The sequence below is a fragment of the Bufo gargarizans genome, chromosome 1, assembly GCF_014858855.1.
Source record: "Bufo gargarizans isolate SCDJY-AF-19 chromosome 1, ASM1485885v1, whole genome shotgun sequence".
Taxonomy (NCBI): Eukaryota; Metazoa; Chordata; class Amphibia; order Anura; family Bufonidae; genus Bufo; species Bufo gargarizans.
In genome coordinates, this window is record NC_058080.1 from 209,207,857 (window position 1) to 209,224,355 (window position 16,499).

The window sequence follows — 16,499 nt, forward strand, 5'->3', positions numbered from 1 at the left end:
CACATCCACACATTTGCTATCCTGTGTAGGATGTCCATTGTGGTACGTGTGGTCCGCTGCAGTCATCCTCCATTGTATGCATTTTTGCTGGGCATTTCCATTAGCAGCGGACCACAAGTGCAGGATCTGCCCCCCAGTATAGATGCACCACTGCATATGGGGTTGAGCACTTTCTGCTTTTTAATACCACGCTAATTTGTAGTTTGTATTTTGAATTTGTGGAGGTGTAGAAACTCCTAGTCTGAATGTGCCTTTATTTCCATCCACAGGCAGCATTCTGGTGCACATGTGAGGCCCGGGCTATATCAGCCAGTCTTGGGTGGGGCTCAGAGCTCTCTGCCTCCTCCCATTATATGCATGGTCACATGCTGGAGGTTACTGGGAGATTGCTTTGAGTTGGACCTTGCGCTCCTGTAATTCGCCCACTGGCATCTGGTATTGCCCATACGGCCCAGGTAGGTTTAGCGTTAGGTTCCGAGCTACTTGAGAAACCTTGGCGCGGTGCTCGGGCTCAGACATGTCCTCACATAGGACATGTTGGCTAATCTCTCAATTTTAACACCAGTTTGAGGGCTTAGTAAGACCGCAGAGTGCACCTGTTTTTGTTTTTGTTATATTATATATGCTTTTTTAACAACAGACATCCGGTGGCATTGTCTGCCGATTGCAGGCAGTTAACCCCTCAGATGATGTAGTCAGTTGTGACTAGGGTTGTCACGATAACAAAATTTTGGTTTTAATTTCGATACAAAAAAAAAAGTATTGTGATACTCAATACCATTCGATACCACGCGAAAGTAAAATAAAATACCCAAAAAGCCGTGTGCATTCCGGATTTTATGGAACGTCAGGCCTATAATAGAACAATCCTATCCTATTATTTGGGGGACAAGGTGACAAAAAAAATGGCGATTTGCGCGTTTTCTTATTTTTTTTTGTTATGGCGTTCACCGCATGAGATATTTTTAAATATTTTTTTGGTTTGGACACGGCAAGGCCTAATGTGTTTCTTTTTATATTGTTTTTATATCTGTAAAATTGGGAAAGGGGATGATTTAAACTTTTAACCCTTTCATGACCCTGCCATATTTCACCTTAAGGACCAGGCAGTTTTTTGTAAATTTGACATGCGTCACTTTATGTGGTAATAGCTTTAGAACGCTTTTACTTATCCAAGCCATTCTGAGATTGTTTTTTCGTGACACATTGTACTTCATGATAGTGGTAAATTTCAGTCAATATTTTTCATTTACATTTTTTTTTAAATCCCAAATTTACCCCAAAATTTGAAAAATGTGCAACTTTCCAAATTTCTATTTTTCTGATTTTAAAACAGATAGTGATACCTCATATAATAGTTATTAATTTACATTTCCCATATGTATACTTTATGTTTGAATCATTTCGTGAATGTCATTTAATTTTTTGGGGACATTAGAAGGCTTAGATGCAAACCTTGAAATTTTTCAGAAAATTTCCAAAACCTGTTATGGAATATAATGGACACTTGCTTGTCTCTTACAAAATGCGAGAGACAACCCCCATTATGCATTCTATGATTGAAATTATTTGCTGCAAAAACTTGAAACTGTCAGGAGTCTATCATACATACCGTATTTTTCGTCCTATAAGACGCACCGGCCCATAAGACGTACCTAGGTTTTTGGGGAGGAAAATAAGAAAAAAAATATTTTTAACCAAAAGGTGTGCTTTTGGTGGGTTTGGAACTAATGGTGGTCTGTGGATGGCACTATTACTGGGGATCTGTGAAGGACACTGTTATGGGGAGATCTGTGGATGACGGACACTGTTATGGGGGATCTGTGGATGACGGACACTGTTACGGGGGGATCTGTGGATGACGGACACTGTTACAGGGGGATCTGTGGCTGGCAGTGTTACAGGGGGGATCTGTGGATGGCACTGTTACAGGGGGGATCTGTGGATGGCACTGTTATATATGTGCCATCCACAGACCCCCCAGCCCATAACATTATCATCCACAGACCCCCCACCCCTTAACTGTGCCATCCACTGATCCTGTAAGGCTCCATTCAGACGTCCGTATGTGTTTTGCGGATCCAGGGGGGTGATCAATGACAGGGGGGTGATCAGGGAGTCTATATGGGGTGATCACCCCCCTGTCATTGATCACCCCCCTGTAAGGCTCCATTCAGACGTCCGTATGTGTTTTGCGGATCCGATCCATGGATCCGTGCATCCGCAAAACACATACGGACCTCTGAATGGAGCCTTACAGGGGGGTGATCAATGACAGGGGGTGATCAGGGAGTCTATATGGGGTGAGCACCCCCCTGTAAGGCTCCATTCAGACGTCCGTATGTGTTTTGCGGATCCGATCCATGGATCCGTGCATCCGCAAAACACATACGGACCTCTGAATGGAGCCAGCCTTACAGGGGGGTGATCAATGACAGAGGGGTGATCAGGGAGTCTATATGGGGTGATCACCCCCCTGTAAGGCTCCATTCAGATGTCCGTATGTGTTTTGCGGATCCGATCCATGGATCCGCAAAACACATACGGACCTCTGAATGGAGCCAGCCTTACAGGGGGGTGATCAATGACAGGGGGGTGATCAGGGAGTCTATATGGGCTATATGTCATTGGTCACCCCCCTGTAAGGCTCCATTCAGACGTCCGTATGTGTTTTGCGGATCCGCGGATTCATGGATCGGATCCGCAAAACACATACGGACGTCTGAATAGAGCCTTACAGGGGGATGATCAATGACAGGGGGGTGATCAATGACAGGGAGTCTAATATGGGGTGATCAGGGGTTAATAAGGGGTTAATAAGTTACAGGGAGGAGGGTGTAGTGTAGTGGTGTTTGGTGCTACTTATTACTGACCTACCTGTGTCCTCTGGTGGTCGATCCAAGCAAAAGGGACCACCAGAGGACCAGGTAGCAGGTATATTAGACGCTGTTATCAAAACAGCGTCTAATATACCTTTTAGGGGTTAAAAAAATCGCATCTACAGCCTGCCAGCGAACGATCGCCGCTGGCAGGCTGTAGATCAGCTAGTTTACCTCCAGTTCCTGTGAACGCGCGCGCCTGTGTGCGAGCGTTCACAGGAAAACTTGGGTCTCGTGGGATGACTCCCCGGCGCGTCCACTCGGAATAACAGGGCCGCCGCAAAGACGCAATCCTGCGTACGGCGGCCCTGTAGTGGTTAATAAATAAAAAAAATCCGGTAACAAAGCAAGGGGTTAACAGCCAAACAAAACTCAATATTTACTACCCTGATTCTGCAGTTTACAGAAACACCCCATATGTAATCGTAAACTGCTGTACGGGCACACGACAGGGCGCAGAAGGATAGAAGCACTATAAGGTTTTTGAAGGGCAGATTTCAGTGGGATAATTTTAAGTTGCTATGTCACATTTGAAGACCCCCTGATGCACCCTCTAGAGTACAAACTCCCAAAAAGTGACCCCATTTTGGAAACTACGGGACAAGGTTGCAGTTTTGTTGGTACTATTTTAGGGTACATATGATTTTTTGTTGCTCTATATTAAACTTTTTGCGAGGCAAGGTACCGTAACCCAAAAATAGCTGTTTTGGCACCTGTTTTTTACATTTTTGGCTGTTTGTTTCAGTTTTACATAATAAAGCATTTTTGAAAAAAATATATATTTTGTAGCGAGTCCATTTTCTGAAAGCCATAGTTTTTTTTATTTTTTGGGCGACTGTCTTTTGTAGGGGAATTTTTTTTTTCGGGATTAGATGACTGTTTGATTGGTACTATTTTAGGGTGCATATGACTTTTCGATCGCTAGATATTAGATTTTTTGTGATGTAACGCTACTCTCACACTAGCGGCAGCCTTCTCCGGCAGGCTGTTACGGCGGGTGAACAGCCTGCCGGATCCATGCTGCCGCTAGTGCACGCGTGCCGCCAGAGGTCCGCTCCGGCACCACTGACATGTGTCATATTTTTATTCCGGCCACCTCTCGGCATGTTTGCCGTGCTGCCGCCGGAACTCCGGCCCGCTCCCATTATAGTCAATGGGGCTGGAGCGGACCTCTGGCGGCACGTGTGCACGAGCGGCAGCACGGATTCGGCAGGCTGTTCACCCGCCGACACAGCCTTCCGGAAAAGGCTGCTGCTACTGTGAAAGCAGTCTAAGGTGACAAAAAATTGCTTTTTTGACAGTTTTTGATGTAATTTTTTTCACGGTGTTACCTGAGGTGATAGATCATGTTATTTTTGTTCAGGTTGTTACGGACGCAGCTTGTGGCCTTGTAAAGAAATCCAGGCCTGTCATAGGAAGCTCCCTGCAAATCCAGGCCTGTCATAGGAAGCTCCCTGCAAAGCCCAAAAGGCAGCCTGTAAAACCCTAATACACTTCAATAGTATTCTATTGCAGTCTAAGGTAGAAGCGATCAGAGGTTCACAGGATGAAGTCCTCTAAGACAGTGGTCCTCAATTCCGGTCCTCAGGGCCCACCTGCCGGTCATGTTTTCAGGATTTCCTTAGTATTGGGCAGCTGATATAATTAGTGTCCATCCATCAGGATTTCACACAGGTATTCATTCTTTGAGATACTCCTAAATCCTGACCAGCAAGTGGGCCCTGAGGACTGGAGTTGGGGAACCCTGCTCTAAGGGGACCAAAAATGACATTAAAAAATTGTAAAAGTTTCTGAGGGGTTAATTGCGGTGGATCACGGCGCGCAGTAGTAGAAGCCAGGTATGGGATATGGCCGACACATGCAGGCTACGTTTGTATTCAGGCATATTAACTATATTTATTGGTGGCACGGTGGCCACAGTCCCTCCTCCTCCTACTCTGTTCTCATTGGTGGCGGAGTGGCCACAGTCCCTCCCCTCCTCCTCCTAGTCTGTTCTCATTGGTGGTCAGCGGCACACAGTGGGGAGGGAGGGACTCCCTCCTTCTCCGCTGTGCCAGCTCAGGAGAACATGGTGCGTGCCGAGAGCAGTGCATGCCATGTTCTACCGCGATATGGCGATATAAACAAAATGTCTATCGTTGGCCAAATTTATATTGTTTATATTGGAAATGGACAAAGAAGCTGGTTGAAAATGCGCGCTGCCACTCCATTATTTTCAAAGGGAGTAACAAAGATAGCCGAGCGCTGTACTGGGTTTTCTCCGCTGCTCCTATAGAAAAGTGCTGCTCCATCCATTTCAGAGGGGGTTTAACAGGGTACGGGCCATCATTCTTATGATCAGTGAGAGACCAAGTGGTAGGACCCCCACCCATCTAATAGTTATTTTCTATGCTGTGAATAGGGGATTCTGTAACTGGAACACCCTTTTAACGCTGCCCTTATAGCAGCAGAAAATTGACGACAGGGCGCAGAAGGATAGAAGCACTATAAGGTTTTTGAAGGACAGATTTCAGTGGGATAATTTTAAGTTGCTATGTCACATTTGAAGCCCCCCTGATGCACCCTCTAGAGTACAAACTCCCAAAAAGTGACCCCATTTTGGAAACTACGGGACAAGGTTGCAGTTTTGTTGGTACTATTTTAGGGTACATATGATTTTTTGTTGCTCTATATTAAACTTTTTGCGAGGCAAGGTACCGTAACCCAAAAATAGCTGTTTTGGCACCTTTTTTATAGTTTTTTACATTTTTGGCTGTTTGTTTCAGTTTTACATAATAAAGCATTTTTGAAAAAAATATATATTTTGTAGCGAGTCCATTTTCTGAAAGCCATAGTTTTTTTATTTTTTGGGCGACTGTCTTTTGTAGGGGAATTTTTTTTTTCGGGATTAGATGACTGGTACTATTTTAGGGTGCATATGACTTTTCGATCGCTAGATATTAGATTTTTTGTGATGTAACGCTACTCTCACACTAGCGGCAGCCTTCTCCAGCAGGCTGTTACGGCGGGTGAACAGCCTGCCGGATCCATGCTGCCGCTAGTGCACGCGTGCCGCCAGAGGTCCGCTCCGGCACCACTGACATGTGTCATATTTTTATTCCGGCCGCCTCTCTGCATGTTTGCCGTGCTGCCGCCGGAACTCCGGCCCGCTCCCATTATAGTCAATGGGGCCGGAGCGGACCTCTGGCGGCACGTGTGCACTAGCGGCAGCACGGATTCGGCAGGCTGTTCACCCGCCGACACAGCCTTCCGGAAAAGGCTGCCGCTAGTGTGAAAGCTGTCTAAGGTGACAAAAAATTGCTTTTTTGACAGTTTTTGATTTAATTTTTTTTACGGTGTTACCTGAGGTGATAGATCATGTTATTTTTGTTCAGGTTGTTACGGACGCGGTGATACCTAATATGTATACTTTTTTATTTAAGTTTTACACAACAAAAGCATTTTTGAAACAAAAAATTAATGTTTTCCATATTTTGAGAGCTATAGTTTTTTTTATTTTTGGGGCAATTGTCTTAGCTAGGGTATCATTTTTTGCAGGATGAGATGACGGTTTGATTGGTACTATTGGGGTGCATATGACTTTTTGATCACTTGGTATTACACTTTTTGTGATGTAAGGTGACAAAAAATTGCAATTTTTTTTACACTGTTTTTATTTTTATTTTTTACAACGTTCATCTGAGGGGTTAGGTCATGTGATTTTTTTTATACAGCGGATCGATACAGACGCGGTGATACATAATATGTCTACTTTTTTCATTTTTTACACTTTCAACACAATAAAAAGCATTTTTGAAACAAAAAAATCATGTTTTAGTGTCTCCATATTCTGAGAGCCACAGTTTTTTATTTTTTGCCCAATTGTTTTATGTAGGGTCTCATTCTTTACGGGATGAGGTGACGGTTTGATTGATATTATTTTGGGGGGCATACGCCTTTTTCATCGCTTGGTGTTGCACTTTTTGTGCTGTAAGGTGAGAAAAAAAATTGTTTTAGCACAGTTTTTCTTTTTCTTTTCTTTTTCCAGCGTTCAGGTGAAGGGAAGGATCAAGTTATATTTTTATAGAGCCATTTTTTTTAGATATTTTTATAGAGTCGTTACGGTCGCGGAAATGCCCGATATGTCTGTGTTTGTTTGTTTTTTTACAATTTTATGAAAAACACTTTTTTTTACTTTTTATTTTTGCCCCACTTAGGGACTTCAAATTCTGGGGTCTGATCGCCTCCACAATGCATTACAATACAACCTGTTATGCTGACAGCCTGCCTGCCTAAGGGGCTGGATCTCACAGGCTTCCTTAGAAGGCAAGCCCTGATGCCTATGGAAGGCATCAGGCTGCCTTCTCTGCTATCGGGCATCTGTACCGTAACCGTGGCATACAAGGGGTTAACACGCCGGAATCAGTGTTTTCACCAATGCCGGCGTATGCAGCAGGGGCCCAGCTTTTAGTGAGTGCCGGGTCCGTGCCGCTGATCGGGTGGGCGCACCTCCTGTGGAGGTCCTCTACAGGTTAATATTTTGGTGTTTCTTTTAAACGTTTTCTTTACTTTTTATTTAATAACTATTAGCCACCTTAATGTGGTATTGTTGTAATCGAACTGACCCAAATTAAGTTAAAGGCTATGTACGCCTTTGGAGTCAATTTTTGTTTATGACTTTACTCATTTTGGGCTAATAAACATATTTTCAATTTGCCTTTATTAGAAGTATCGAGCCTTTCTGTCTCAAAGGGTTAACAGTTTTTCTTACTGTGTAACTGGTACTTTCACTTTCTGCTGGTCATCTAATAAACCTTATCTATAAATTACTAAGAGGTCATAAACATAAGGATTGAGCTTTAATGAGTTTTTATAAGGTCAGAGAGCAGAGATAAGGAGTCTGTCTGCTCCCCAGATGACGGAAAAGTCAGTAAATCTGGAGGCTGCAGCTAGAGCATCTCAGCTGTGTATAGAGAAAAGGATTCCACAATGTTGTTAAAGGGCTTCTGTCACCCTCAAAACACATTAATGTTGTTAAAGGGCTTCTGTCACCCCCAAAACATTTTTTTTTTTTTTGGGGCTTTATTAAAATCCTTATTCAACGACTATTCCCTATATAGGGTTCTTACCTTTGTCTGTGGCTTTGTTTCCATAGAAATCGATCTTTTAAAATATGCAAATCGCTTCTCTACCAGCAAGTAGGGCGTCTACTTGCTGGTAGCCGCCGTAAAAAAAGCCCCCTCCTCCTGTTGATTGACAGGGCCAGCGATCGCTCTCCTCCTCCGGCAGGCCCTGTCAGAATTTCAAATCCCGCGCCTGTCTTCATTCGGCGCAGGCGCTCTAAGAGAAGGAGGCTCGCCTCAGCGCGCCTGCGCCGATGACATCTTCTCTTTCGGTGACGTCATCGGCGCAGGCGCACTGAGGGAGTGCTGAGGAGGCGAGCCTCCTTCTCTCAGAGCACCTGCGCCAAATGAAGACAGGCGCGGGATTTGAAATGCTGACAGGGCCAGCCAGGGGAGGAGAGCGATCGCTGGCCCTGTCAATCAACAGGAGGAGGGGGCGGTATTTTGAAGCGATTTGCATATTTTAAAAGATTGATTTTTATGGAAACTAAGCCACAGACAAAAGGTAAAAACCCTATATAGGGAATAGTCATTAAATCAGGATTTTAACAAGCCCTCCCCCCCCCCAAAAAAAAATGTGTTTTGAGGGTGACAGAAGCCCTTTAACCACTTCAGCCCCGCTAGGTGAAACCCCCTTCATGACCAGGCCACTTTTTACACTTCGGCACTACACTACTTTCACCGTTTATCGCTCGGTCATGCAACTTACCACCCAAATGAATTTTACCTCCTTTTCTTCTCACTAATGGAGCTTTCATTTGGTGGTATTTTATTGCTGCTGACATTTTTACTTTTTTTGTTATTAATCAAAATGTAACGATTTTTTTGCAAAAAAATGACATTTTTCACTTTCAGCTGTGAAATTTTGCAAAAAAAACGACATCCATATATAAATTTTTCGCTAAATTTATAGTTCTACATGTCTTTGATAAAAAAAAAATGTTTGGGCAAAAAAAAAATGGTTTGGGTAAAAGTTATAGCATTTACAAACTATGGTACAAAAATGTGAATTTCCGCTTTTTGAAACGGCTCTGATTTTCTGAGCACCTGTCATGTTTCCTGAGGTTCTACAATGCCCAAACAGTAGAAAAACCCCACAAATGACCCCATTTCGGAAAGTAGACACCCTAAGGTATTCGCTGATGGGCATAGTGAGTTCATAGAACTTTTTATTTTTTGTCACAAGTTAGCGGAAAATGATGATGATTTTTTTTTTTTTTTTTTTCTTACAAAGTCTCATATTCCACTAACTTGCGACAAAAAAAAAAAAATTCTAGGAACTCACCATGCCCCTCACAGAATACCTTGGGGTGTCTTCTTTCCAAAATGGGGTCACTTGTGGGGTAGTTATACTGCCCTGGCAATTTAGGGGCCCAAATGTGTGAGAAGAACTTTGCAATCAAAATGTGTAAGAAATGACCGGTGAAATCCGAAAGGTGCACTTTGGAATATGTGCCCCTTTGCCCACCTTGGCAGCAAAAAAGTGTCACACATGTGGTATCGCCGTACTCAGGAGAAGTTGGGGAATGTGTTTTGGGGTGTCATTTTACATATACCCATGCTGGGTGAGAGAAATATCTTGGCAAAAGACAACTTTTCCCATTTTTTTATACAAAGTTGGCATTTGACCAAGATATTTTTCTCACCCAGCATGGGTATATGTAAAATGACACCCCAAAACACATTGCCCAACTTCTCCTGAGTACGGCGATACCAGATGTGTCACACTTTTTTGCTGCCAAGGTGGGCAAAGGGGCACATATTCCAAAGTGCACCTTTCGGATTTTGCAGGCCATTTTTTACACATTTTGATTGCAAGGTACTTCTCACACATTTGGGCCCCTAAATTGCCAGGGCAGTATAACTACGCCACAAGTGACCCCATTTTGGAAAGAAGACACCCTAAGGTATTCCGTGAGGGGCACTGCGAGTTCCTAGAATTTTTTATTTTTTGTCACAAGTTAGCGGAAAATGATGATTTTTTTTTTTCTCTTTTTTCCTTACAAAGTCTCATATTCCACTAACTTGCGACAAAAAATAAAAAATTCTAGGAACTCGCCATGCCCCTCACGGAATACCTTGGGGTGTCTTCTTTCCAAAATGGGGTCACTTGTGGCGTAGTTATACTGCCCTGGCAATTTAGGGGCCCATATGTGTGAGAAGTACTTTGCAATCAAAATGTGTAAAAAATGACCGGTGAAATCCGAAAGGTGCACTTTGGAATATGTGCCCCTTTGCCCACCTTGGCATCAAAAAAGTGTCACACATCTGGTATCGCCGTACTCAGGAGAAGTTGGGGAATGTGTTTTGGGCTGTCATTTTACATATACCCATGCTGGGTGAGAGAAATATCTTGGCAAAAGACAACTTTTCCAATTTTTTTATACAAAGTTGGCATTTGACCAAGATATTTTTCTCACCCAGCATGGGTATATGTAAAATGACACCCCAAAACACATTGCCCAACTTCTCCTGAGTACGGCGATACCAGATGTGTCACACTTTTTTGCTGCCAAGGTGGGCAAAGGGGCACATATTCCAAAGTGCACCTTTCGGATTTTGCAGGGCATTTTTTACACATTTTGATTGCAAAGTTCTTCTCACACATTAGGGCCCCTAAATTGCCAGGGCAGTATAACTACCCCACAAGTGACCCCATTTTGGAAAGAAGACACCCCAAGGTATTCCGTGAGGGGCATGGCGAGTTCCTAGAATTTTTTATTTTTTGTCGCAAGTTAGTGGAATATGAGACTTTGTAAGGAAAAAAGAAAAAAAAAAGAAAAATCATCATTTTCCGCTAAATTGTGACAAAAAATAAAAAATTCTAGGAACTCGCCATGCCCCTCACGGAATACCTTGGGGTGTCTTCTTTCCAAAATGGGGTCACTTGTGGCGTAGTTATACTGCCCTGGCAATTTAGGGGCCCAAATGTGTAAGAAGTACCTTGAAATCAAAATGTGTAAAAAATGGCCTGCGAAATCTGAAAGGTGCCCCTTTGTCCACCTTGGCTGCAAAAAAGTGTCACACATCTGGTATCGCCGTACTCAGGAGAAGTTGGGGAATGTGTTTTGGGGTGTCATTTTACATATACCCATGCTGGGTGAGAGAAATATCTTGGCAAAAGACAACTTTTCCCATTTTTTTATACAAAGTTGGCATTTGACCAAGATATTTTCTCACCCAGCATGGGTATATGTAAAATGACACCCCAAAACACATTGCCCAACTTCTCCTGAGTACGGCGATACCAGATGTGTGACACTTTTTTGCAGCCTAGATGCGCAAAGGGGCCCAAATTCCTTTTAGGAGGGCATTTTTAGACATTTGGATCCCAGACTTCTTCTCACACTTTTGGGCCCCTAAAAAGCCAGGGCAGTATAAATACCCCACATGTGACCCCACTTTGGAAAGAAGACACCCCGAGGTATTCAATGAGGGGCATGGCGAGTTCCTAGAATTTTTTTTTTTTTTGCATAAGTTAGCGGATATTGATTTTTTTTGTTTTTTTTCTCACAAAGTCTCACTTTCCGCTAACTTAGGACAAAAATTTCAATCTTTCATGGACTCAATATGCCCCTCACGGAATACCTTGGGGTGTCTTCTTTCCGAAATGGGGTCACATGTGGGGTATTTATACTGCCCTGGCTTTTTAGGGGCCCTAAAGCGTGAGAAGAAGTCTGGAATATAAATGTCTAAAAATGTTTACGCATTTGGATTCCGTGAGGGGTATGGTGCGTCCATGTGAGATTTTATTTTTTGACACAAGTTAGTGGAATATGAGACTTTGTAAGAAAAAACGAAAACAAAAACAAACAAAAAATTTCCGCTAACTTGTGCCAAAAAAAATGGCTGAATGGAGCCTTACCAGGGGGGGAGTGATCAATGACAGGGGGGTGATCACCCATATAGACTCCCTGATCACCCCCCTGTCATTGATCACCCCCCCTGTAAGGCTCCATTCAGACATCCGCATGATTTTTTACGGATCCATGGATAGGATCCACAGAACGCATGCGGACGTCTGAATGGAGCCTTACAGGGGGGTTATCAATGACAGGGGGTGATCAGGGTAATCACCCCCCTGTCACTGATCACCCCCCCTGTAAGGCTCGATTCAGACGTCCGCATGATTTTTACGGATCCATGGATACATGGATCGGATCCACAGAACGCATGCGGACGTCTGAATGGAGCCTTACAGGGGGGTTATCAATGACAGGGGGTGATCAGGGTAATCAGGGTGATCACCCCCCTGTCACTGATCACCCCCCCTGTAAGGCTCCATTCAGACATCCGCATGATTTTTTACGGATCCATGGATACATGGATCGGATCCACAAAACGCATGCGGACGTCTGAATGGAGCCTTACAGGGGGGTTATCAATGACAGGGGGTGATCAGGGTAATCACCCCCCTGTCACTGATCACCCCCCCTGTAAGGCTCCATTCAGACGTCCGCATGATTTTTACGGATACATGGATACATGGATCGGATCCACAGAACGCATGCGGACGTCTGAATGGAGCCTTACAGGGGGGTTATCAATGACAGGGGGTGATCAGGGTAATCAGGGTGATCACCCCCCTGTCACTGATCACCCCCCCTGTAAGGCTCCATTCAGACATCCGCATGATTTTTTACGGATCCATGGATACATGGATCGGATCCACAAAACGCATGCGGACGTCTGAATGGAGCCTTACAGGGGGGTTATCAATGACAGGGGGTGATCAGGGTAATCAGGGTGATCACCCCCCTGTCACTGATCACCCCCCCTGTAAGGCTCCATTCAGACATCCGCATGATTTTTTACGGATCCATGGATACATGGATCGGATCCACAAAACGCATGCGGACGTCTGAATGGAGCCTTACAGGGGGGTTATCAATGACAGGGGGTGATCAGGGTAATCACCCCCCTGTCACTGATCACCCCCCCTGTAAGGCTCCATTCAGACGTCCGCATGATTTTTACGGATCCATGGATACATGGATCGGATCCACAGAACGCATGCGGACGTCTGAATGGAGCCTTACAGGGGGGTTATCAATGACAGGGGGTAATCAGGGTGATCACCCCCCTGTCACTGATCACCCCCCTGTAAGGCAACATTCAGAAATCCTCAGGATTTTGTACGGATCCATGGATACATGGATCGGATCCACAGAACGCATGCGGACGTCTGAATGGAGCCTTACAGGGGGGTTATCAATGCCAGGGGGTGATCAGGGTAATCACCCCCCCTGTAAGGCTCCATTCAGACGTCCGCATGATTTTTTACGGATCCATGGATACATGGATCGGATCCACAGAACGCATGCGGACGTCTGAATGGAGCCTTACAGGGGGGTTATCAATGACAGGGGGTGATCAGGGTAATCAGGGTGATCACCCCCCTGTCACTGATCACCCCCCCTGTGAGGCTCCATTCAGACGTCCGCATGATTTTTACGGATCCATGGATACATGGATCGGATCCGTAAAAATCATGCGGACGTCTGAACGGAGCCTGACAGGGGGGTGATCAATGACAGGGCGGTGATCAATGACAGGGGGGTGATCAGGGAGTTTATATGGGGTGATCAGGGGTTTATAAGGGGTTAATAAGTGACCGGGGGGGGGGGGGGGTGTAGTGTAGTGTGGTGTGGTGTGGTGTTTGGTGGGACTGTACTGAGCTACCTGAGTCCTCTGGTGGTCGATCCTAACAAAAGGGACCACCAGAGGACCAGGTAGGAGGTATATTAGACGCTGTTATGAAAACAGCGTCTAATATACCTGTTAGGGGTTAAAAAATTCGGATCTCCAGCCTGCCAGCGAGCGATCGCCGCTGGCAGGCTGGAGATCCACTCGCTTACCTTCCGTTCCTGTGAGCGCGCGCGCCTGTGTGCGCGCGTTCACAGGAAATCTCGCGTCTCGCGAGATGACGCGCCGATGCGTCCAGGAGGAGAAAAGCAACCACCTTCCGGACGCATCGGCGCGTTAGGCGGTCCGGAGGTGGTTAAAGACCAATTAAAAAACGTATTTTAGCTCAAAACAAGTACTATGCAATAATTAAAAAACAAATTGACACCAAAGGTGTTACTTAGACTTTAACAATTAACTTTTCCTGCATAGTGAACACCATAAAAACAAAACCCATAGAACGATGGCAGAAATGTATCACTGACAGGAATCCAAATGGGCAGGCGTATTAAAGGGGCTGTCCTCCCATTTATATGGATGACCTATGGTCAGGATAGATCATCAATATCTGATGGGGTCCGACACTCAGCCAATCAGCTTTTCAATGAGGAGGCCGCTTCCTCTTCATTACACCGCCCGTCGTCTGGGAAGCGCAGTGTAATGACATGTACTCGCTCTGTTTAAGTGAATGAAGCAAGAACTTCTAATTAAAGGGAGTCTGTCACCACATTTGAGCATATTAGACTGATCAAATAGCGTTATATGTGCCACCGAGAACTTAAAAACGGTACCTTTGTTGTATCTAATGGAGTTTTCTTTCAGCCAAAAATTAACTTTTAAGATTCTGTAAATGTGCCCTCTCAAGTGCCCAGGGCGGCGTCTCAATCGTCCGAGCCCCAGGCAGCACCTCCTCAACGGCTCATAACCCTGCCCTCCGTGTGCCTCTGCCCGCCCGTTTACTCTCCTCCTCTCTCCTTTTCCACTGCGGCTGCGCGGTCAAATTCGTAGCGGGCGCAGTGGAAAAGGAGAGAGGAGGAGAGTAAACGGGCGCATATAACGCTATTTGATCAGTCTAATATGCTCAAATGTGGTGACAGACTCCCTTTAAACTATGCCGCCGCAGGGGAGATGGCGTGTAGTATAATGAAGAGAAGCAAAGCACGCATGGAGCACAACCTCCTCTTCAAACAGCTGATTGGATGAGTGCTGAGTGTCGGGCCCCCGCCGACCAGATATTAATGACCTAACTCAATGATAGGTCAACCATATACATGGCAGGACAACCCCTTTAGCCTCTTAATGAAAAATGACATATCAGTATGTCATTTGTGTTAGGCCCCATGCACACGGCCGTGTTTCACAGCCGTGTGCGGGCCGTGGAACCGCGGCCTGGATCCCTCCTGAGAGCAGGAGCGCACGGCGTCATTGGTTGCTATGACGCTGTGCGCTCCCTGCTGCCGCCGCCGCAATACAGTAATACACTGGTATGATCTATACCAGTGTATTACTGTACTGTGCCGGCAGCAGGGAGCGCACGGCGTCATAGCAACCAATGACGCCGTGCGCTCCTGCTCTCAGGAGGGATCCAGGCCGCGGTTCCACGGCCCGCATACGGCCGTGAAACACGGCAGTGTGCATGAGGCCTTAAGAGTATGTATAGAGCGTGCTCACAAGCTGAGCTCACTCCATAAGTGGCAGGTCCCAGATAACTCGTTAAACCCCTCAGATGCCAAGTCAATAAAAATCACAGGGCTCCTGTGACAGCTTGCGGCCTTGTAAAGAAATCCAGGCCTGTCATAGGAAGCTCCCTGCAAAGCCCAAAAGGCAGCCTGTAAAACCCTAATACACTTCAATAGTATTCTATTGCAGTCTAAGGTAGAAGCGATCAGAGGTTCACAGGATGAAGTCCTCTAAGGCCCCATGCACACGGCCGTGTTTCACAGCCGTGTGCGGGCCGTGGAACCGCGGCCTGGATCCCTCCTGAGAGCAGGAGCGCACGGCGTCACTGGTTGCTATGACGCCGTGCGCTCCCTGCTGCCGGCACAGTACAGTAATACACTGGTATAGATCATCTCCTAGCAACCATCAGTGAAAAACGCATTGCATCCGCACTTGCTTGCAGATGCAATGCGTTATTAACGCAGCCCCATTCACTTCTATGGGGCCAGGGCTGCGAGAAAAACGCAGAATATAGAACATGCTGCGATTTTAAAGCATTGCAGAACTGATGCATGAAAAAAAACGCTCATGTACACAGCCCCATTGAAATGAATGGGTCAGGATTCAGTGCGGGTGCAATGCGTTCACCTACTGCATTGCACCCGTGTGAACTCAGCCTTAACGCTGCCCTTATAGCAGCAGAAAGTTGACGACAGGTTCTCTATAAATCAGCAGCAAGTCCATTTTTGCTGCGATTTTTTTTTCTCACATCAGGAGTGAAATTTCTGAAAATCTCATCCACTCTGCGCTGTTGTCCTAGATGAGGCATGCTCAACCTGCAGCCCTCCAGCTGTTGCAAAACTACAACTCCCATCATGCTTGAACAGCCTACAGCAGGGCGTTGTGGAAGTTGTAGTTTTACAACAGCTGGAGGGCCGCAGGTTGAGCATCCCTGTCCTAGATAATTAAAACTTGTAATAATCCAGTTTTTTTGCAGTAGGGATGAGTGAACTTCTATTTTCAAGTTCGGCCTACAAGGTTCGGGTTATCTATGAATCCCGTTATGGATTCTGCTAAGGCTACTTTCACACTTGCGCTCGTCGGTCCGCTTGTGAGCTCCGTTTGAAGGAGCTCACGAGCGGACCCGAACGCCTTCGTCCAGCCCTGATGCAGT

At 45.5% G+C, this 16,499-nt stretch overlaps 1 protein-coding gene across 3 annotated transcripts in view; it reads right to left on the minus strand.

The window, feature by feature from the left end:
- LOC122943330 (UPF0462 protein C4orf33 homolog) overlaps nucleotides 1–16,499 on the minus strand; it is a 158,558-nt gene that overhangs the window by 140,245 nt on the left and 1,814 nt on the right. The window contains exon 2 of one of the 3 annotated variants that reach the window (XM_044300998.1): nucleotides 1,613–1,655. The exons of the other annotated variants lie outside the window; for them this stretch is intronic. The gene's annotated coding sequence lies outside the window, so the exon portion shown is untranslated. The remainder of the gene's footprint in view (nucleotides 1–1,612; nucleotides 1,656–16,499) is intronic. 3 annotated transcript variants of the gene reach the window in all.